This window comes from Lagenorhynchus albirostris, chromosome 6, assembly GCF_949774975.1.
Source record: "Lagenorhynchus albirostris chromosome 6, mLagAlb1.1, whole genome shotgun sequence".
Classification (NCBI taxonomy): domain Eukaryota; kingdom Metazoa; phylum Chordata; class Mammalia; order Artiodactyla; family Delphinidae; genus Lagenorhynchus; species Lagenorhynchus albirostris.
Window position 1 is genome coordinate 55,490,145 of NC_083100.1, and position 24,592 is coordinate 55,514,736.

At 40.8% G+C, this 24,592-nt stretch overlaps 1 long non-coding RNA gene across 6 annotated transcripts in view; it reads right to left on the reverse strand.

The window, feature by feature from the left end:
* LOC132522272 (uncharacterized) overlaps positions 1–24,577 on the reverse strand; it is a 201,060-nt gene extending 176,483 nt beyond the window's left edge. For all 6 annotated transcript variants that reach the window (XR_009541141.1, XR_009541140.1, XR_009541142.1 and 3 more), the window contains exons 1-2: positions 24,532–24,577; positions 22,476–22,609 (exon numbers count right to left, since the gene is read on the reverse strand). This is a non-coding gene — a long non-coding RNA (uncharacterized LOC132522272). The remainder of the gene's footprint in view (positions 1–22,475; positions 22,610–24,531) is intronic.
* Between the last annotated feature and the right edge of the window lie 15 nt (positions 24,578–24,592).

A 24,592-nucleotide genomic window follows, 5' to 3' on the forward strand; every position in this document is an offset into this window, starting at 1 on the left:
CACTCAGCTCTCAGAGAAGTAGGGGGATGAGTTAGAGGGTCTCCTGAGATTTCTGCAACATGTATTAGTGGGCCTGCTCCCTAAATGCTCACTGCCTCTCACACTGTCCCACCTTTCCAGCTCTATCTAAGGTAGTTGAGCCCCTTAGTATCTCATGCTTGCATTGTCACACTTATTTCTTAATTAGGACACTGGTCTAAAAGCAACCTCCCTCTTCAATCACTCTACATATCACCTGCCAGAAGCATTCACCCCACACAAAATCCCACCCCACTCCTCCACATATCTGGAGAACTATGGAACTATGGTCTATGGAATTGCAGGTCTTCCAGTTTCTAGCCTCAACTTACTTCTCAACAATAGTCAACAAAGTGAACTGGCAACACCAGCTCTAGTTATTCACAGCAGTGAATTCAATGGATAAAACTCCCAGCCTGGGCTTCCCTGGTGGCGCAGTGGTTGAGAGTCTGCCTGCCGATGCAGGGGACACAGGTTCGTGCCCCGGTCCGGGAAGATCCCACATGCCGCGGAGCGGCTGGGCCCGTGAGCCATGGCCGCTGAGCCTGTGCGTCCGGAGCCTGTGCTCCGCAACGGGAGAGGCCACAACAGTGAGAGGTCCATGTACCGCAAAAAAAACCACAAAAAACAAAAAAAAACTCCCAGCCCTTGGGGACCTCACCTTCTAGCCCTGCAGCCTCGTCTACCCCACCATGCTTCACCGTCTTTCTCACCTGCTCCCCACTACCTGAAAACACATCCTTATTCCCCACTTCCTGGCTTCTGCTCCCACTCTCCCCTGGCCTAGAACGTCCTCTCTGCCGGAGCCGCACTTATCTGAATCTCAGTTCAGTGTCTCCTGTCTCTGAGGACAGCCATCTTTTTCGCCTTCCTCTGAACTCCTGCGGCCCTCACTCAGTCACCACCCACTTGCTACTATTTATGTTATGCTACCCTTGTTTCTGGGCACATACGTACATGGCTTTGTGTGGATATACACATGTGTGCATCTTTCTATCACTACAATGTAAACTGTATACCTGAAGGCAGAAATGGGTTTCTATCTGTCTCCTGGGTCTTGCTCAGTGCTCTGCACATGGAACTCAATAAATACTGGTGGAAGTAGGGAAGTGAGTTGGCAGCGAATAGCTCTGACCTCGTTGGCTTCATTTCCCACTTCCCAGGATGCCCACTTCTGTCACTCTGCCTGGCTCTTGTCAGCTGAGGCACTTGCAGACATCTGTGAGTTTAGGGTGATGCCCTGCAACAGAGCACTGGTAATGGGAGAGGGACCCAAGTCTTGAAGGTGTCCCAAGGCAGACATTTTCCTTAAAGAGTGATAGAACTGGCCAGTTCCTTCTTCCTTTCTTGATTTCTCCAGAATAGAAGCTGTTATATATACTCTGGGATGTATTCTAGCTAGTGGAGATTCTCTTGTTATTTTTGTGAGGGACAAAGATATTAGAGAAGAGAGGAAAAATAAGGCAGCAAGAGCTGGGGTATCCTCTCGGGAACTCAGTTACACACATGTGTATGTCCATGCACAAAGGCATGTACAGTGCTCTCAGGGAGTCCATTACACACACGTGTGCACACACACACACGCACAGAGACTCACAGGCCAGGGAACTCACAGCAGGTACTGCCGCTAGAATAAAATCACAACATAGGTCTCAGCAGCACCATGTCCAGGTGGTTGCCCTGGCAGATTGGATAGAACCTGCTCAAACCACACAGGATGCGTTTAGTCTCTCCTTCACAGCAGAATCCACAGCCACTACCATTTCCTAGCGTCTCCAGCAATTCCTACCGCAATCTGCCAAGAGGGAAGAAAGGGAAGCGGTTCACATACATTATCACTTGCGCAGCAATGTGGACTCCTCTAAACTGGCTTTCTTGTCTGCCAAACATGACAGCCAAGACAGCTCCTGCCCTGGGACAAAATCAAAGAAGAATTTAAGAAAAAAAAAATCTTCCCAGACAGCAAGACCCACAATGCTCTGGGGCCACGTCTAATTAACTTACAGCCTCTGACGTCAACAGCTTCCAAGGCTGGCATGGTGCATTTGCAAACACATTCCAGGAGGGTCAACATGATCTGGTGTTGACACAGGCCCATAACTGTCAAAGGCAGTAGTTTTCGATTTATAGATGCTGTAAAGTTTGGCAATATGATTGCTACAATGTGTGGTGTGTTTTTGACAATAATCAGGAGGTGGGGGGGTTGGGGAGTATTGGCTCCAGATTCGCCCATGGACTTGGGCTACTGAGGGCAAACCTGTAGTGACTTCTGCTACTGCAAAGCAACTGCAACAGTGGTTCCAAACAATGAGCCCTAGAATGTTAAGCAGTTCTTTACAAGCAAACTCTAGACTTCTATAACAGACCAAAGGTACATTATTCATTCAATAAACATTGATTACCACCTATCATATGCCAGGCACATAGTGCAGAATCAGCACCATGGAAGCACCAAGAAATGGGGGGTAAGTTTACCTCCAGGGGACTCAATACATGTTAGGTCTCATGGCTTCCAAGAACCCTCTTGGAAGAACAATGATGGAAGAAAAACAAAAACAAAGAAGAAGAATGGTGAACACAGCTACATCAGCCTTTGCTCCTATCACCTCAAGATGTGAGTGTCCATAGGTGCAGGTGTGGGACGAAATAGGAAGAGTGACTTTTCATTGTCTGAGACCCAGAGATAGTACTAGACCTGATTATTGACCAAAATAAAACATCACTGAAAATATTTTTCATTTATTATCACTTACAGAGCAAGGCCAGCATTTGGAAGTACTTAGAGTCTGGGGTTCGAAAGCCTGGACAATATGGTTCCCAGCTGTGCAGAAGAGTACGTGTTGTTTCTTTGTGTGTGCACATACACGTGCATGTGTGTGAAAAGGCCCATGTGCTGGTCTGAATCTCTCCAAATAGACCCCTTATGGTTCTCAAAAGCAGAGACAGACAGGTCATTGAGAGCCATGCAACTAGCAAATATTTACTAAACACCTCCAGGGTGCCAAGCATGCTGCTGAAACACAGGGGCTAAAGGACAAACTATGTTACTCTCCGAAGTTAATGTTCATCTGCTTAAGAACAGAGAGGAAATAACATATTTAGATTCAGATTCACACACTCATCTTCAGGCAATTCCAACCAGGAAAGGCTTTTATCTTTACCAAAAAAGAAAACGGAAAAAAAGGGTTATCACTATCTACTAGAGTGGCTAAAATTCAAAACACTGACACCACCAAGTGCTGATAAGGATGTGGAGCAGCAGGAACTTTCATACATTGCTGGTAGGAATACAAAATGGAACAGCCACTTTGGAAGACAGGTTGGCCATCTCTCACAAAAATAAACATACTCTTACCATATGTTCCAGCAATCATGCTCCTTGGTATTTACACAAAGGAGTTGAAAACTGATGTCCACACACACACACACACAAAACCTGCGCACAGATTTAAGGCAGCTTTATGCATAATTGCCAAAACTTGAAAGTAAAAATAAACTGTGGTACATCCAAACAACAGAATGTTATACAGCGCTAAAAAGAAATGAGCTATCAAGCCATAAAAAGACGTGGAAGAGGGACTTCCCTGGTGGCGCAGTGGTTAAGAATCTGCCTGCCGACGCAGGTGGCACGGGTTCGATCCCTGGTCCAGGAAGATCCCACATGCCGCAGAGCAACTGAGCCCATGCGCCGCAACTACTGAGCCTGCGCTCTAGAGCCTGCGAGCCACAACTACTGAGCCTGCGTGCCACAACTACTGAAGCCCATGCACCCTAGAGCCCACAAGTCACAACTACCAAGCCCGCAAGCCACAACTACTGAGCCGCATGCTGCAACTACTGAAGCCTGCGCACCTAGAGCCTGTGCTCTGCAACGAGAAGCCACCGCAATGAGAAGCCTGCGCACTGCAACAAAGAGTAGCCCCCGCTCACGGCAACTACAGAGAAAGCCCGCGTGCAGCAATGAAGACCCAACGCAGCCAAAAAATAAACAAATAAATAAATAAATAAGGTGTTCCAAGCTGTGGAAACTTGAAGAGTGGATCTGATGGGTAAGTTTCTCATCTAGGGCCCTCAGCGGATTTCTTGGGTTCTTTTTGACACGGAAATATTTTACATTTTTATGCTGAAATTATTCCTTCTGAGAGCATATAGCCATGTTCAGAAGTGGGATAGTGATTCCAGTGAGCCTGTACCCAGCCCCAGGAATTGGGTCATTGCTTCCAACCCAGGAGCCAGACAAGGTCTATTCAAAGGAGCCAGTGCAGACAGGAGCTCTCAGTGCTCTGTGGCCAGAAAGAACTGTATTGAAGAGTGAGAATGCTTGACCAGGCATGGTAACATGGCTGTGATATATTAAGTGAAAAAAAGTACTTTGCAAAAGAGCCTAAATGGGATGGTACCAATTCTGTTTGATCTTAGCTGAAAGACATACCACTTGTTAACAGCAGTTGTCTCAGGCTAACAGGCTAATGTGCGACTTTTATGTTCTGCTTTGTACACCTCTATGTTCTAAATTTTTTACAATAGATATGTATTATTTTTTAATCAAGGGCAAGAGAGAGAAAATATGAGAGAGAATGACTGTCCATCAACAGAGTCCATTGAGGGTTTGGGTTTGTCAAGATGAAAAATAACCAGTAGGAAACCCCTCATACATCTGACTCAGAGCAAGATTCTGAAGAAGGACTAGGGTATGCGTGTTAAAATGAAAACTGTACACATGAGAACATAAACCCATATGTGTTGTTTTTAAGTCAATTACTTGGGCCACAGCAGTAAGGATCTGCCCAGTTCTTATCCACACCCAGGAGAAGAGAATCAAAAGAGCATGAAGTATTTGAATGTGACAGGTTTCCCCATCAATGCCCAACCTCTTCATGCATGGAAAGAAAAGTCTCACTCTAAAGCTCTAAAAGGCAAGAATGGTAACGTCTGTAGCCCCAAAACAGATACAAATCAGACAACCAGAGTTATGGGCCTGAGGGTTTAAATCTTAACAGATTGAGAGTAGGGAGGTGAGGGAGGAGATAGAAATTAAATAATCCTGAACTATAGCCAGGGATCAAAACCTAACACCTCTAAGAGTTTGATAGTTTCTGGCCTTACATTTAGGTCTTTAATCCATTTTGAGCTTATTTTTGTGTATTGTGTTAGGGAGTGATCTAATCTCATACTTTTACATGTACCTGTCCAGTTTTCCCAGAACCACTTATTGAAGAAGCTGTCCTTTCTCCACTGTACATTCCTGCCTCCTTTATCAAAGATAAGGTGACCATATGTGCGTGGGTTTATCTCTGGGCTTTCTATCCTGTTCCATTGATCTATCTTTCTGTTTTTGTGCCAGTACCATACTGTCTTGATTACTGTAGCTTTGTAGTATAGTCTGAAGTCAGGGAGCCTGATTCCTCCAGCTCCGTTTTTCATTCTCAAGATTGCTTTGGCTATTCGGGGTCTTTTGTGTTTCCATACAAATTGTGAAATTTTTTGTTCTAGTTCTGTGAAAAATGCCAGTGGTAGTTTGATAGGGATTGTATTGAATCTGTAGATTGCTTTGGGTAGTAGAGTCATTTTCACAATGTTGATTCTTCCAATCCAAGAACATGGTATATCTCTCCATCTATTTGTATCATCTTTAATTTCTTTCATCAGTGTCTTATAATTTTCTGCATATAGGTCTTTTGTCTCCTTAGGTAGGTTTATTCCTAGATATTTTATTCTTTTTTGTTGCAATGGTAAGTGGGAGTCTTTTCTTGATTTCACTTTCAGATTTTTCATCATTAGTGTATAGGAATGCCAGAGATTTCTGAATGGATAAAGAAGATGTGGCACATATATACAATGGAATATTACTCAGCCATAAAAAGAAACGAAATTGAGCTATTTGTAATGAGGTGGATAGACCTAGAGTCTGTCATACAGAGTGAAGTAAGTCAGAAAGAAAAAGACAAATACCGTATGCTAACACATATATATGGAATTTAAGAAAAAAAAAAAGGTCATGAAGAACCTAGGGGTAAGGCAGGAATAAAGACGCAGACCTCCTAGAGGACGGACTTGAGGTTATGGGGAGGGGGAAAGGTGAGCTGTGACAGGGCGAGAGAGAGTCATGGACATATACACACTAACAAACGTAGTAAGGTAGATAGCTAGTGGGAAGCAGCCGCATGGCACAGGGATATTGGCTCGGTGCTTTGTGACAGCCTGGAGGGGTGGGATAGGGAGGGTGGGAGGGAGGGAGACGCAAGAGGGAAGACATATGGGAACATATGTTTATGTATGACTGATTCACTTTGTTATAAAGCAGAAACTAACACACCATTGTAAAGCAATTATACCCCAATAAAGATGTTAAAAAAAATAATAAAAAAAATAAAGCCAGAATGACTATTTTAGTATCAGACAGTGGATATCACAAGAGCAGTATGTAATGTTAAAAGGGACAGTTCACCAAAAAGACTTAACAGCATTGTTTGTGCACCAAAAGCAGATCTTGAAAATATTTGAGGCAAAAACTGATAGAACTTAAAGGAAAAAGAAACAAAACCACAATTATGTTTGGAGACTTCAACACCATTCTCAGTAATTGGTAGAAAAAGTAGGAAAACAGTACCTAAATTGCTAATTTTAGTAGAAAATAGACCAACTACAAGGAAAATGGCTCATTCAAGGGTACAAAGGCATGTTTTACATTTCTTCTCCCATTTTATTATAGTTGTTAATCACCTCATTTATTTTTATAAATGCTCACCTTATATTAAAAATATTTTTCTTTGGAAAATCATGTAAATCAAGCTTTACAGTATCAATCCCACTCTTCCCCTTTGATTTGTATTTTAATTTCAGAGGTAGTTAGTCTACATTTCTAATTCATTTTCACAAGTCAGTAGCTCCTAATATTTAAGATTTAGGTTTCCTAATAGATGTACAAAATCTATCTAAAGAAAACTATAAGAGGACTTCCCTGGTGGTACAGTGGTTAAGAATCTGCCTGCCAATGCAGGGGACACGGGATCGAGCCCTGGTCTGGGAAGATCCCACCTGCCGTGGAGCAACTAAGCTTGTGTGCCACAACTACTAAGCCTGCACTCTAGAGCCTGTAAGCCACAACTACTGAGCCCATGTGCCACAACTACTGAAGTCCGAGTGCCGTGCTCCGCAACAAGAGAAGCCACCGTAGTGAGAAGCCCACGCACTGCAATGAAGAGTAGTCACGCTCAATGCAACTAGAGAAAGCCCGTGTGCAGCAGTGAAGACCCAACACAACCAAAAATAAATAAATGTATAAAAAAGAAAACTATAAGACACTTCTGAGAAACACAAAGTAGACTTGAACAAATTGAAAGACCTCCCACATTCTTGGCTAAGAATTAAATATCATAAAGTTGATAGTTCTCCCCATATTAATGTATAAGGTTAATATAATTTGAATAAAAATATCAAAAAATAAAAAAAAATTAAAAAAAAAACTAGAGCTTAAAAATTCTCAGAAGTCATATGAATTGGCAAGATATTTCATCAGGGGTTAGACAAGTAGGATTAGGGTTAAGTATGTGTTTAATAATGGCCTTTTAGATTTTTATGATGTATGAATAACATTGATATTCACATATTCTTTATCCTTCACAACAAAGCTGTATGGGAAGTAACAGTGTCACTTCCATTTTATGTGAAGAAACTAAGCCTCAGGGAAACTGACTTCCACAAGACGGTGAGCTAGTAAGTGACAGAGCTGGGATAGGAACCCAGATCTTCTCGCTCAGCTTTCTGTCCACACTGCCTGCCTTAGGGTAGCTGTAAGAGTACTAAGATCCTATAGCTACTTCCAAGCAGGAACTCCCAAGCAGGGCTTGCAATGGGAGGCTGGACAGTCTGGGAGTCTTTTCAGGACAGGGATCATGTCCTGCTTTCCTTTGTCTCAGGGGCTGGTGTGTGGAAGACTCATCATGAATAGTGAATGAAGGAGGAAGAGGGGCAGGAAAACTTGAGGCATCCAGTGGGACTCAGTGCCAGATCACAGACCAATGGGTTTTGGCCAATCAGCATCATTCCCACCATGGGCTCTGTCAGGAGGTAAAGCAATAAAACTTCTTAGAGCACCTACAGGAGCAAATGCGGCACAGTGACTGCACCTGTGGGCACATGTTAACCTCCCTCCTCACCCTTCGGGGACTTTCAGAAACCACCCTGGGCCACTTCTAAGGTCAGGGCATGGGGTCCTGCTTGAGCAGGTGGAGAAGGGAGGAGGAGGACTGGAGCCACTGAAGATTGAAGCAAGTGATATTTAAATTACTTTTGTGTTTAAAGATAGGATCATACCTGGTTTTGAACTTATCAATCTATAGTGGGCATCTTTCTAAATCAGCATACACTTCACTATCACCATGGTTAATAGCTGTATTGTTCTTCACAATATACAAGAATACAATAATCTATTTAACTGACACCGTATTGAGGGTCATTTATATTGCTTCCCTTTTTTTTTTTGGCTGTGATAACCATGCTGCTGTGAACATCCCTGCAAAGACCATTTCTGAACTTAATAACGAGGACTGGCTGGTCAGAAGAAAAACGGTGTCTTTCAGCTTAGGGAGGAGAATTGGGGCAGGCTTCACGGCACTCATGAAATGTGAGCTGGACCTGATGTTTAGGTATAGAGACTATGAGATGATAATGAGGAAAAAGTCAGCCCAAGCAGACAGCTTACCGAGAGCAAAGGTACAGAGGCAGAAAAGCCATGAGGTGCCCATAGGGAAAGAGAACACTGTGTAATGAGATTAGAGCACAGAGTGAATGAAGCAGAGGGGCTGGAAATCAGATTCCCAAGTGGGCTGGACAGAACTCAGGAGGGCTTTGATCATCAGTCAAAGGGATCTATTATCGTACAACAGATCAACAAGACGGTTTCATGTTCATCCTCTTAGAGATCATCCATCCAAGCGTCAGTACTCAATAGGTAACTCAAAGTCAATTCTCCTGTTAATGGTTGCAATGGAAAAAGAATGCCCTTGATTCTAGACTGGAAGATTTAAAAGAAAATTCACAGATCCAAAAGTTCAGTGAGATATGCATGAAAGAACTTGGCATGGACTTGTCACACACTTAAGTGTTTAATAAAAGCTAACTCAGGCTGAACAATCATAACAAGAGGTCATTTTTAAATTCTGAGATTATGAAGTTAGAAACTTAGCTTTTTTCATCTTGACTTTATTCTGCCTGCTTTGTGGTTTTAGTTTCCAATAAAGTTGCATGGGGAGAAGGCAAGCTTGCTTCAAGGAGAGAGAAGGAAAAGCCCCACACATCCAGGCAGCTCCTGGAATTAGTTTTTGGATTGTTTATCTCTTTAGTATTCAAACCCTCACCATCTGATCATCAAAATCACTCCAGTCTAAACTGGCCTAGGATTTTTTTTTCTGTGTTTGGAGTTTATATTAGAAATTAAGATATACTGCCTTTGCAGGCCACTTTTAGCCTTTTTATGAAAAAAGTGGAGGCAATAGAGACCCACTTGTCCAATGTGTCATTTTAAACATGGTGGGCAAGTGGAGGGTGGCAGCTTTATTTATCACCACACGCTCACTGGAGTGCTGGTAAATGGAATTGCTTGCTCTACCAAGCACACAGGGAATAAGCACAGCAGTGAGGGGGGGTTTACAGCCGCTCTGTGATCTTGAATTATGAAAGGATTAGACAGGGAGAGAGAAGGGAGCCTCTGCTGTTTTTCTTCCCTCTTCTGTAAAAATTTGAAGGTGAGGAAAAGCCTAGAAAAAAGACAATTTAAAAAGTCCACCAGATGATGCTCATTGGAAAATGGGGTGGGAGATTTCTGATTTACTTCCTTTGGTTACTTGCCAAGTCAGAAATCATGATGCAAATAATGACTTCTCTCTCTAGAGTGAGGAATTCATTAGTGTTAGACCCAAAGTCCTGCTGGGGTCCTGAAGCACTTGCTTTCACTGCCAACCTTCAGGCCCACATAGCATTCTGTTTTCACGAATTTGAATTGAAGCCCATGTCTGCTTAACAATGTTATTAGTAAGTGAACTATATTTTTTGGAGCTGCTTTTCTCTTTGCTGCTAAATTGCATCAAATCCAATTGATCTGCAAGCTGACAGTATTTGGATATCTTTGCTAAGGAAGCTATGGCCACCACTAGTACCATTTTTAGGCCAATCCCCTACCTGCCTAACCTTTACACCATGCCCACAGGTCCCTCTCTGCTCATTCCAGTATCCTCAGGTGCCACTGCAAGGCACGCCCGACAGAAGCCTTCTTCCCAAGAACCTTATTCAGGGGCTTTAGTGCAATGAGCGACTCTCCTGAAGCTCCATCCTCAGCCTTCCTCTCCATCCTCATAGGGAGACACCAAGCTCCTTGAATTAAGTCATGTTCTCTCTTATTTCTGGGATAGAAATAAAGGCTGGCCCTTGGAAAGAAAAACCCATCTGTCTCAGTCAGTAAGACTCATAACAAAACACCATAGACTGGGTGGCTTAAACAGCAGAAATTCATTTCTCACTGTCTGGAGGCTGGAAGTCCAAGATCAGGGTGCCAGCGTGGTTGGATTCTGCTGAGGACTCTCTTCTTGGCTTGCAGATGGCTGCCTTCTTGCTGTGTCCTCACAAGGTGAAAAGAGAGAAATCTCTCTTCCTCTTCTTATAAGGACACTAATCCCATCATGAGGGTCCCATCCTCATGACCTCATCCAACTCGACCTCCCAAAGGTCCCATCTCCAAATATCATCGCATTTAAGGTTAAAACTTCAACTTATAAATTTTGGGGGGATACAAACATTTGGTTCATAACCATCAAATAGGCTTTGCTTTAGGACTTGACTTAAATGCTACTTCTGCTGGGAGTGTTTCCTAAAATGTCCAAGGCTATGTCCTCTCACAATATCCCATGCTTATCATGGTACTTACCACACTGTTTGGCAACTGTTGGTATATATGTCTTCTCCTACTGGGCTGAACATTTTGAGAGCAGAAACTGTGTTATTCACAGATGGGTCCCTACTACCCAACATAACGCATACAGTAAGTACTTAAATGCCTGTGGCCTTACTGCATTAGTCAGGGTAATGCTAGTTGTTTCAACAAAAACAAAATTTAAGACATAGAAGTGTATTTCTCAGTGCACAGTCCAGTGCAGTTGTTCAGCAGGCAGCCTTAAACAGGGTGATTCAGGGACTCAGATTCCTTCCATCTTGTGGCTCTGCCATCCCCTAGGGCTTTAGAGTATATTCCAGTCAGCAGATGGGAAAGAAAGGATGGAAATGATACACCTGCTGCCTAATCACTTCTGCCTGGAAGTGACATGCTTCTCTTCCAATCATATCCCATTGGTATGAACTGGCCTCAGCTAGGTGCAGAGGATGAGAGGGCAGGGGGAGCAGGCTGAGAAATATGATCCCTAATGGGCAGCTACTTCCAAACAACTGCCCCTTACTGTAGGATGAATGAATGAATGAAATCAAAGATAGAGTACAGTGGAAAGAATGCAGGAATGTTGGGACCAAGAGGGAAACCATGTTAAATCTCCAAACACTCTGATTTTATAAAAGCAAGAGGTCCAAAGTAGATAACTGACTGACCCCTGATCACACAACTATTTAGTAGAAGACCTGGGGTTTCAACTCAGGTGACCTTGGTTCTTGCCCTAGTTTGCTGAATGGAAAAGTCACCCCTCCCCATACTTCTCTGAACCTGTTTTGTCATCTGTAAAATGAAAGTTTTGTACCAAATGCTCCCTAAGATCCAGCCCAGAAAAGGGGCCACAACTAAGATCTTAGAGGCTTGTTCTGAAAATGGTACAGTTCAGATCCCTGGAATCACACTTCACAACCAACTTAGAAGTGAAAATTTGATCCATCAATCAGCTGTTTTATCTGCACATCCTCTGTTGATCAGAAATCATCCTTCAAAGAAATGAACCACATTGTGAAGGTGTTTAGAATCAGGCAGATGGAACACTGTTTACATATCTTTATTCATCCAGATGTGGTCTGGGTTTGCACCTGAGGTCAGTGAGTGTGGCCTGAATGCCTGTGTCATTCCTCAGGCAGACCTTAGACCATCACAAAGTGAGACTGAGAGTGAGACTGTTTCTCAGTTATTCGAGATAGGAATTTGACGTCTGATGGTATTCTTTTTTTTTAAATTAATTTTTATTGGAGTATAGTTGCTTTACAATGTTGTGCTAGTTTCTGCTGTACAGCAAGGTGAATCAGTTATACATATATCCCCTGTTTTTTTAGATTTCCTTCCCATTTAGGTCACCACAGAGCACTGAGTAGAGTTCCTTATGCTATACAGCAGGTTCTCATTAGTTGTCTTTTTCATACATAGTATATATGTCAACCCCAATCTCCTAATTCATCCCACCCCTCTTCCCCTTGGTATCCGTAAGTTTGTTCTCTACATCTGTGTCTCTATTTCTGCTTTGCAAATAAGTTCATCTGTACCATTTTTCTAGATTCCACATATAGGCGGTATTATACGATATTTTTTTTTCTCTTTCTTACTTCATTCTGTAAGACAGTCTCTAGGTCTATCCACATCTCTGTAAATGGCATTATTTCCTTCCTTTATATGGCTGAGTAATATTCCATTGTACATATGTACCGTATCTTCTTTATCCATTCCTCTGTTGATGGACATTTAGTCTGCTTCCATGACCTGGCTATTGTAAACAGTGCTGCAGTGAACACTGGGGTGCATGTATCTTTTTGAATTATGGTTTCCTCCTGGTATATGCCCATGAGTGGGATTGCTGGGTCATATGGTAGTTCTATTTTTAGTTTTTTGAGGATGACTGATGGTATTTTGATTGTTAATACCAACCCTGTTCTTTCTTTTTAAACAGTTCTAACCATACATTTCATGCTATTCAGGTGTGCTCTAAATCTCAAATTTTAAAACAACTGGGTAGAAAAGATAAAAGAGGACTCAATAGCATGCTGACTTCATTAGAAGCCTATTTTAGGAAATTAAAAAAAACTTCAATGATAGAAGTTTTCAAATGAACTTCAAATGGAGACAAACTTACTAGTCATCTTTCAAAATTTATTGAAAAACTTCAAATGTTTTTTTGGCCCCAAGACTTTCTTTTAACTGTAATAACTTTTCAGACTCTCATATAGATAAATGACTGAGGCTTTAGTCCTCAAAGTACAAATCAGTAAGAATGTGTCCTCGAACTCTTATTATAAGTTTCTATTTTCCGTTCAACCATTGTATTTCCTCAAGAGAAAATGAAAAGGATCTCGAGTGTCCTGAAGGCTGTGTGTTCCCATGCATATATCTCAATAAACATAATCATAGTATCTCTTTATACCTCCCAAACTTCAAGTCCTTTCACCGTGAAATCCTGTTCTGACTTAAGTGTCTTACTTCCATGTCCTATTTCGCTTTCCCTGCTCTGTATCCCTTGGGAAGAATGTCGACTGCCTGAGGATGGCAAAAGAGTGGCACAGAAACAACACCACTTTAAAAATTACTGGCAAAGCACTCCCTGGTTCCACCTGGTGAGAAGCCCCCGCCCCCGTCGCCTCCAGCCCACCACTGCCATTCCACACAATTTACCTTCCACCCCAAATAGGCAGCACCAGTCTATAAAGAACAAAAGAAAGAGCAAGCTGTCTAAAGAGTCTTAATTCTTCTTCATGGAAGAAAGCAACATGGTACTGTGGCTTTTGACCTCCAGAGGTTGGATTAGATGATTTTCCACCTGGTTTATTGTGAAAGGTTTTATTGCACATTCACCTCACAGATCCCCCAACAATTTACTTGCCATAAAAATGGCTACCATATGTGGCAGGTTTTAAAAATGTCCATCCGCCAAATGGATTTGCTTCTCATGTGGCCACCCGGAGTGGGCAGCTTTTCCTCCACACACCTCAAGAAGGTTCTAAGAGAGTGGGTAGAGTCACTCTGATAAGCTGTAATGAATGTGGCTCCCAGGAGAGAAGTGACAGACTCTGCTTCTACGACCCTCAGAGACACATCTTGGTTGCCATTTTTCTTCTATACTGGTGGGTGTTTTCTTTGCTTGCTTTTCTTCTTTGGGAGGTGAGTTTTTAAAAACATTTCTCTGTAGGTCGTAAAACACTTGTATTCCTAGATTCCATGAAGGCAGAATGAACCAACATGGCCCACAGCCACTATCTCAGTGGGCTATACCAATCCTCACACTCTCCCAAGTGTTCTCATTTATAAGCTGCCAACATTACTAACCTATCTGTTAAAAACACAGGGAGAGAGATTTATCGTGATTTACTAGAAGCAATGCAGTTGTTTCCTCAGCAGGAAGTCATTGTCCATACATCCATTAGCTAGTAACAATACTAAAAAAAAAATCATATACATGGATGCACTTCTCTTTACATAACAGATGCTACTTCTCAAAGCCAGACAGCCTATTGAGAAATCCTTCAAGATCTAGTTAAGTAATGCCTCCTCCATAGATCCAATAATCAGGTGTGATTTCTCTCTTGACCTCTCTTTTGTCACTTGTCATAATGACCCCTAGCTATTCCTGAGGGACCCAAAAGGCAGCCTCATAGGGGTCTGAGAACCAGCCCGTTAACAGCAGTCCCCCATCTTTCTTCAGTAGTGCTTCTCCCTCCTGCTGTACAACCCAGCCTGAAGAGGACACTGCCCGTCGGAAGAACACCATTATCTGTCGCTGGGTGCCAGCAAGATTTCCCATACTGCAGGCACCAGAAGGAAGCTGAGGAAGGTCAGGAAGGAGGGCCTCCTCCTGTTCCCTCAGAGCCTTGTCTTGTCAACTGGCTTGGGAATTTCCATCCAGGCCCAATAAAATTTCTCGTGGGAAGCTCCATCAGCTTCTGACCTTCATCCCTCTTTCCATAGTGGCTTTAAATTGATCCAAAGGACCATGGAGGGTCCCTCCATTCATCATCCTCTTGGCCCAACTGGCATGTTTGATCCCCATCTCTCACCCCTTTAATAACAGCAAGGGGGAGGGAAACCTTGTTTTAGAAGTTAGTAGCAGAACTCACCAGGTAGAGACTTGTCTTTTGTTTACCAAGATACGCCACTTTGGTTGAAGCAAAATGGTCCTTAGGACATAGGTGGGATGGAGACAAGAAGGTTCATAAAGTGAGAAGAATTTTTGAGTTTACAGGAGCAGTGCTGGAGGAAGAGGGGGCCTGGGAAAGGGGATAAACTAAGAGAGATGAGAAGGGATGGCCCAGCAAGAGAGGGGAGTCTATGACTCAAGAAAAAGAGAAAGTGAGTGAGAAACTCACAGTGAAGGATATGACAAATGGACTTTTTGGAATAGGAATTATTAATGTTTTCAATATAAAGTTGTTTATTCTGCCATGGACATCAGTCTTATATTAAAAGGAGCTCGATTAAATTCACTCAATGAAACAAGCTATAGGTTTAAAAATAATGATCATTATTAATTAATAAAGATCATTTAAATTAGTTCAACATATCAAAATATGTTACATATATAGGCACCCAAATAAAGTGAAGTTCTTTTTCACACACAGCTATACATTGTACCTAGGGTATGAGACAGGGTTTCACAGCTTCTCTTTAACACAATTATTCTCACATACACCCCCCTCCTAATTGTTACTCCTACTCAGTACCTAGTGGGAATGGTATTTGGGAGAGAGTAAGGAAAATGAGTGTATTCCATATTTGTATAGCTATAAGACCTAAAGAGGGATATGCAGCAAGAAGTAATACGTAAGAGAAATCAAGAATTCAGGGAAAGTGAAAAATCTATAAAATATTGGGGTGGGGCAGAGTTGCCCAATAAAATACAGAATGCCCAGTTAAATCTGAATTTCAGATAAACAAATGACTTTTTAAGTTATGTCCCAGATATATTTCTCCTTATAGATGTCCTGTAGTTTTATCTGCAAAAGCTGGCAGACCTAGAGTAAGGGAATGCTGGACTACGTAAAAAACATTTTAAATGTCACAGAAGAGTATGGCTTGGGTACAGTGAATGTCTGGGTTAAATAATATTGTACATTTTCAGAGGCACTGTATTTAGAGTCAGGCTCAAAGCCCTTCACAAACTTGTATCAGTTACATGGTTTTTCAGACTACGAAACACATGATGTGAATATTCTTTCTCAACATCAACACTAGCCATAAAAACTTCAAGGAGGTTCTAACACCACTGTCTTACTAATTGTCTAAAAAAACTAGCTATCCTATCTCTAAAGGGAATTGTTATTTAGACCCTTAAACTTACAGAGAAATTAATCAATAGAGAGGCAAGTGAATAGCTTGTCCCTCAGCTCCCTACTTATAGGGTCAACAGAATGAAATGTAGCCTGGAGACTCTTACCTAACAAAACTAGGCCAGCTAAGTCACCATATAATCAAGTGAGGCCTTTACTACCTGGCTTTATCAGGCAATAACAATCACTCTCTTAAAATGTCCAAATTTTGTTTTACAAAAGATCTAAGCCATCCACAGAGGCAATGTGAAACAATAGGAAATACTTTTCAATTAAAAGAAAGGTTATTACAAATGTGCTTAATAAAATACAAGGTAAATGTACTTAATAAAGTTACAGCTTAATGTGAAATGTGGGGAACCTGTTTCACTTTTATTAAAGCTGGATTTATTGCTTTGGTTTATTGGTTTATGTGCGCAAAACTTAATTTAGACTCTAGATGATTTGCCCAAAGGAAAGCAGCTGGGTCAGCTGTGTGTTGGACTATACAAGCCAAGGGGTTGTAATATAGGTATTAACTAATCTTGGCCTGTGCCAGCATCCCCCAAACATACAAAAAACATTCAAAAAAATACCTTTCTAACTTACTCCTAATTTCAACAGGATGAACTTTCTACAAACATACCATGTGCTTTTTTTTTTCACCTTTGCACTGAAATTCTGCCTCTCTCTCTCTCTCTCTCTCAGATCTGCTAGCTTAAATCCTACCCATCCTTTAAGGCTTCTCTACATTATCACCCCACTTCTCTAGCCTGTCAGCTCTCAATGGGGCTGCACTACTCTAACGGGGCATTTCAAATATTTGTGGGGATGTTCTTCTGGTGTCGGCCTGACCAAGCACTTAAACATATTAAACTGCATACTATTTTACTATAAGTCATTTTTCTTTTATTTCTTTGTATGATAGTAGGGATATTATGTTGATTTTTAAAAATTAAGTGTGTAAGGAAAGATAAGGGACCAAGAATAGCCATGACACTTCACTTCTGAAAAAGGAAAGTATAGAGGGGGTATTTCCCCAACCATATTTGGATTTTTAATGGAGCTACAGAAATTAAGAAAATGTTGGTCCAAAACTTGATAAACTGACAACGGAATAGAACAGAGAGCCCAGAAACAGGCCTATGCGTATATGTAACTTTGTATATTATAGAAGAGGCATGTCAAATTGAGGTGGACTGAAAGACTGTTCAATAAATGGACCTGAGAAAAAAGGGTTATCCATTTTGGAAAAAAATAAAATTGCATCTCTTCCTCACATCATATACAAAATGATGTATACTCCAGATGTATTAAAAATTTAAGTGCAGGGGCTTCCCTGGTGGCACAGTGGTTGAGAGTCCGCCTGCCGATGCAGGGGACACGGGTTCGTGCCCCGGTCCGGGAAGATCCCACATGCCGCGGAGCAGATGGGCCCGTGGGCCATGGCCACTGAGCTTGCGTGTCCGGAGGCTGTGCTCCGCAACAGGAGAGGCCACAACAGTGAGAGGCCCGCGTACCGCAAAAAAAAAAAAAAAAAAAGAAAATTTAAGTGCAGAAACAAAACTTAAAAAAATATGTGAATAGAATTTAGCCATGGAGTAAGGAAAAGTTTTTAAAACAAAAATAAAAAGCATTGACTGCAAAAGGAAAAATTAATAAATTTGACTACATTAAACTTAAGTACTTTATCTTAAAGAAAGTGAAACATTACAAACTGGAAGAAGATGTTTGCAATTCATGTAACTGATAAAGGATTAGTATCATGAGTATATAAAGAGCTCCTAAATATCAATTTTAAAAAACACACACTAACAACCTAGTAGAAAAATGAGCAAAAGACAAGACCAGGCTTTTCACAAAAGAGAAACTACCAATAAACATGAATTCTAACAATATGAAGTATTAGAGATAATATGAATTTATAGAATCTTTTATACACTTCTGGTGGGAATTAAATTAGAGCAACTATTGTGGAAAACTACTAAAGTTTTATCTACTAAAGTTAAACATGCCAATACCCTAATGACACAATAATTATTCCACCTCTAGGTTTATATACAGGAAAACTCCTGACATGTATACCAAGAGGCATGTACAGAAATGTCCACAGCAGCACTTTTCAAACAGTAACTATTTAGAAACAACCCAAATGCCCATCAACAGAAGAGTGAGTAAATCATGGAATATTCACACAATGTTATACAGTAGAGCAGTTAAAACCACTGAACCACACTGCCACATGTAACGATATGGATTAATCTCAGAATTACAACAGTAACTGAAAAGAGTATATGCTCCGTGAACTTTTTTCATAAGGCTAAAACAATTAAAATAAAAATATGTTCAAAAAATGCATACAGGTTCAATGAAATTATGTAAAAAGGGAAGCAAGACAATGACCAATATGGAATTCAGGGTAATGGCTACCCAGGACAAGGGACACAGAAGGATTGTTCAGGAGCCATCTGCATCTCCAGAGTCAGATGTAGGTTATGGTAAAGGTCCTATCTTTTCTGTTGGGGGGCGGTTTCACTAGTAATTCTTACATTATTTAAAATAACTAGCTAAACAAATAGAAGACTAGAAGGGGACCATACATAGATCACTAATGGAGAGTGTGTCAACGATCAAGGATTATGATTAGTCAGCTCATGCACCTACAGTTTAAAAGAAAGATGAAAAGAAAGAAGTAAAGAAAAATGAGGACAAAAGAGAAAACAAATTATGTGTGCAGGATGTTATATATTATAGATGTTATATATTATATATAAACTTCATTTCAAAATAGTAAAGAGGGCTTTGGAAGATATTTGTTATAAAAGGGAGGAACAAGGTACCTGATAGGGTTGCAAAACACTGCTCTAGCCAAATGAGGGTTCACTTTTATTATAAATTCTGACCCTCCATGTCATGTTATATCACTCTTAAGGCACTGCGTATATCGCCTGGGTTGTGATTTTTTTTTTAATGTATTTGTAGTATCTCCCCTGGACTGTATGTATGTTTCTTGAAGGTTCTGAATTCTCCACAATGTACAGTGCCTTGGGTAGAGTAAGCACTCATTAATTTGTCGAAATAACAAAATACACTATTTAACTTGGTACTTTAATTTCTTGAAGAATCAGGTTTAATGAAGACACTAATTTATGCCAGATAACTGCCCTCCACGTTCCGGAGTTTATCAGGCACTCAGGAATACAACATCTGAAGTATCAGGAGAACGTCTACTCCTGGATGGCAGATGTTTAACTCGGTAATTTTGGTCCATACTTGTTTAAGCCTAAAATACTCTAATTTAAAGATTCCCAAGGAATCTCAATAGCTCCATTTATGTAATAATAATAGATAAAGTATATTAAGTATTTACTATGGGCCAGATGCTTTGTATTATCTTGAACAAAGAAATTATTTTGGTCTCTTTTACCCATAAGGGAACCATGATTCAGTGAGGTTAAGAAACTTTTCCATGTCTACATTGTTGGTGATGGCAGAACAGTGATTTGACTTCAGGTGGTTTTATACCAAATTAGCCTCTTTCAAATATGTTATGCCACCTGGGGACATTTTCACGTCTTGATCAATTTTTTGTTTATTTCTTTGTTTTTTGTTTTTATAGGTCCTTTACATATAGAAGGCAAGGTTGCAGGGTTCCATTTGCCAAGGCCAGAGAAGGACAAAACCTAAAAGTTAAAGGCTTAATGAGGTCCCCACAGTAAAACTCTGAAATAAGAAGGGAGATAAAATGCCTTGAAATCTTTGGAAGAGTTCTAGGAAGAGATGAGGGAAAGCCATTTAGGAGAAGTGTTGCAGATCCAGGAGAGAGATGGTGGTGGCAGAAACCAGAGCAATGGTAGTAGAAATTGGAGAGAAGTATAGAGAGTTGAGGTATTTTCAGAAGCAGAATTGTCAGAACTTGATTCTTTGGACCAGGGGAATGTGGGAGCAGGAGGCTTGAAGAACAGGTTTGGTTTCTGAGTTGGTCTCTTAGTCCACCAGCACAGGTCCTGGGTGTGTGTTCCATAACTCTCCACGGAGAAAGCCTTGAAAACTAGTACACTACTTTTCAGACAATTGGATAGCTGGTTATCAACACCATCATGGATGGCTCTCTGCTGGAAAAACATTTTGGAGGCTTTGCAAGCCAGAAAATGTGTTCAGAGGCTGATGACATTCTTCTTTTAGGAATATCATCTTCTGACCACAGATTCAAAGACCTTCCCCATCCATAGCTGTACTGCAGAAATGAAAACAAGCATAGACAGAATATATCTGACTATGAAAGATACCAGTCTTGGAAGAAAGAAGTGATATTACAAATCATTTCTTGCCTCTTGGAAATGAGAGCAATGAAAAAGGCTCAAATGATCTGATTTAGGTAACAGTGCATTCCACAGCACACTCCAACTGCAAGGAATGAATTTTTCAATGGCAGTACCCAAAATTGTGTGTTCTCTGCTAATTCCTTTTTACAAATCATAATGTTATTGTGTTCTGCCTAATAAATTAGTTTGGATAATAACACCATAAGCCTTGAAATAGAAACCCATTTGATCAAAAGCAAGATAAATCAAGAAGGAAATATATTACCATCTAAAATATTAATAGAGCTGGAACTATCAGAGAAAAAAGATTAAGCTCTCAATGAGGTTAAATTTCTCACCATCTGAGCATAAACGTTCCCAAGTGTTGATTCAGCATACAGTCTTTTCCAAAAGTCTTAAAAGATTGAACAGATGCTCCTAAAGGTCAGTAAACTACATTACACATTTGGCACTAATTTATTCTTTTCTTCCCTGATTATAGGGGTGGAGGGGGATGAGAGGTGAGAGGTGGTGGAAGAAGGGTCGGTTTTATCATCATCAATGGACACACGGAGACAAAAAATAAAGCTGGACTCCAGAGGAAGCAAGGAAGCTGAGCCTCTCAATCTGCCATCCTGTATAGAATGGCCCGAAATGAATAGAAGACAGAAATAACAACTTGGAAAATGATTCTGCAGAAGGCCTTCCTTTATCATAGAAGATGTTTAACCACAGCTGTGGTTGAAACACTCATAGAAAAACAATGTCAAAAAGATATGGCTATTTTTACAAGATACATAAAACAATCATTTCCAATTAGTTTTAAAAGAGAATGCCAAATAGAATATACATGGGATTTGATCATCTCACACTTTGATAGGCAGAAACACAAGCATGTTAAGAACCAAACATCATGCTTTTAGCCCCTATACATTTTGCCCAAATGGAATTCCCTACATGGTAAACATGTCTCCCATTATGCAGCAAAATCCACCTGAGCCCAACACCATTTTTCTAAAGTCTAATTTCTTTCAGTAGGCACTAAATCTTTTTACTGCAACCACCAAATGCTTTCTTATTGCTAGAAATGGTACAATACACAAACTTTTTGATATATACTCTAGCTTTTCAAGATTCTGTTGGAAACAAAATGATCCTTTATGACATTTAAAAATATTCCACCTCATTTATTACTTTCCTGAATTACCATCATTAATTGAAGGACCTTCTTTTACGGCTCCCCCACCCTCCCCCCCAAAGCTAATCTATTCCCCAACTGCCTGCCATAGACTAAATAAAAGTCAGTCTATCACAGCAGCAGGGATGGTCATGCCAATTTCACAGTGTGATTTGTGCACTCATTTTATTTTGCAAATGACCCTGCCCTCCATCTGTCTAAGCCGAATGTCCTGCTTTTTCCAAGCCAGGCCTCAGGAGCAGCAGCACATGAAATAAGGAGGAAGGCACAGAACGTCTCCCTCCTGCCCGCTTCAGCAGCCACACAAAATCAGAGAAATCTGGGGGAGAGCAGAGTCCTTCTATTTTGCTTATATCCCCAAGAAGCATTTGAAGGTGAATGCTTTCATGATGCAAACACAACTCTGAAAATCAGACTGATAGACTAAACATATAAAAGGCAATTTCCAGTTTTCATGTTCTGTCTTCTTATCTTGATTTAATAACAACTTACCCAAAGTAACATCTCAATATAAAAAAACCTAAAATACGTAAGAATTTTAAAAGATTGAGCCTTTTAGATAATTTTTTCCCCTAGAGCTAAGTGTCAATCAGGCAAGCATAAAGGAGAAGACACCCTATTCCTTGATCATTCAGCAGCACTCGGTGCATCCCTCAAACCATGTACCTCTTTTAGGTTGAAGACCAGAAAGAACTGCAGCCAGAGAATAAGAAGCCTCGGAGTCAGATTACAGCGGTCTTCCTTACCTGTTTTCTCTGGGAATCTTGGGTGGCCCACTCAACCCCTTTGGAATGGGTGCAGTTTGTCCCTTTCTTGGTATTCATGCAGTGGAAGGTTCCTTGTCCAGTCTCAGAATTCAGAAAAACACATCTTTGGCAACCTTGGCAGCAAGGGAGAAGAATGTATGAGTACATGAAGTCAATCGCTTGACAGTGTAGCATTCAGATGCCCTATTGAAGTCTCTTTTTAGCTCTAACAGGTGACTAGGAATTTCACCACCTCCCACTTATCACTTCCTAACATCTGCTCACAGTTGCAACTCAGGGAAGGAAGTTCAAATTCTGCTACCCTAACCCAGTTGCTTGATTTGTTTTAACGGGAAAATAACAACCAAGAAAGCAAGACACTAGTGTTCCCTCAAAGCCGGGCCCTTATGTGATATATAGATTGAATTAATTCATCAGTCACTATCTCCTAATGAACTTAGCTTTTGGATTTCATGGTTTAGCTGCTTCTTTTCTCCATCTGTGATATGTAGAATACGGGCTGATTATTAAGATTAGAGATAATATGTGTAAATAGTCTAATAGAGTGTCGTGCAATAAATATGGTTGATGTTGGCTCCAAAATACACATACAGAAAAGATTTATAGGTAGCAATACTATTAAGGAGGCAGATAATGGATTTGCATTGAAGTCTTTAATTATATAGCAAAGACATGCTTTTAGTCGAACTATGTTTATCCTGGGTGGTAGCAAGGCCAATGGAAATCACAGAAGACTATGAAAGAAAACCCCCTCACATCAGCCCACCAGCGGAGGAACTGCATATGACAAATATTCATATATTACATATATTTATATATGTAATATTTATATATGTAATAATATTACATATATTTATAATCTTGAAAACTGCACACATACTACTACCTCACTGGGATAAGCCAGTTTTGTCTTTTGCTATCTTGTCTGCTTCTCTAATTCTTGACTGAAAAATTGTATTCATTTCCCCCAAATTCTGTAGTCTCCAGATCAGTCTAAACAATGGGTATTTTTTCTAATTAGTGATCCAATATAATTTTGTAGGATAACTAAGTCCCTAGTTTTTCACTGCCCCATAATGGGCACTATTAAATTCAAAAGAATTTATACAAAAATAGCCCCCAAGGTAGTACCATGGAATCTAGAGCATCTATTCCAAATACATGACAAAGGAACAAAAGAAAATCCAGAATGGTTTCTTGTACAGTCCAGCAAATTTCCACAGAGATCTTCAAACTAAGAATCTGAGGGGAAAAAAAATTAAAGTGTAGGAAAAGTTTCTTTTTATTTTAACTGAAGGAAAAGCCACTGTTTATCAGCATAACGATATCCAAAAACATTATTAAAGCCTGACAAGTACAGGCTGGATGTCTGTCTGTCTGTCTGTCTCTCTCTCTCTCTCTCTCTCACACACACACACACACACACACACACACACACACATCAGAGACTAAGTAGGTTGGAGAGGTAAAAGAGTAACAGTACATAGAAAAAGGAACACTTTGGGTCGTGCTTCCTCCTCCCCTCCACCCTTCTTGGAAAACACGAGGTCATGGATTTCTCCAATGTTTCTACCTCGTAGTGAAACTTGGAGGATCAAGGCAGTATGTAGGGCCAAGTTTAAACGCTAATATGAACTCAGTAATATTTGTAGTTTTGGAAAATGGCGGTACGGTGAGATGCAAAGGCGCTTGGAACTAAAGCCAAACCTCTCCAAATACCAGATAAAATCCAAAGCACTCTTTCCTGCTGTCAACTGGAAACGACAGAATAAGAACTCCTGGTCGCTGTACTATTTTGTTCTTAGAAAGTGTGCCCTTGGAGCGGCTCAAAGAAGCTCTTCTCTAATTCTGGGAGAATACGAAGCTGACATTCATTCCTCTTTACCCATTCCCGTCTCTTTCACTAAAATAACGTGGAACGACAATATTTGTATGCATTGCACAGTGCATAAGGCTCAAAAACGGAAGGGACTTCGGACCATAAACCTTCCTCCCCAGCGCCAGGGAACGAGGTGACACAACAATCCTTATTTACCATACGAAGGGAAGGCGACGGCGCGACCTCACCCGAAGGTCCGTGCGGCAGAGACTACGCC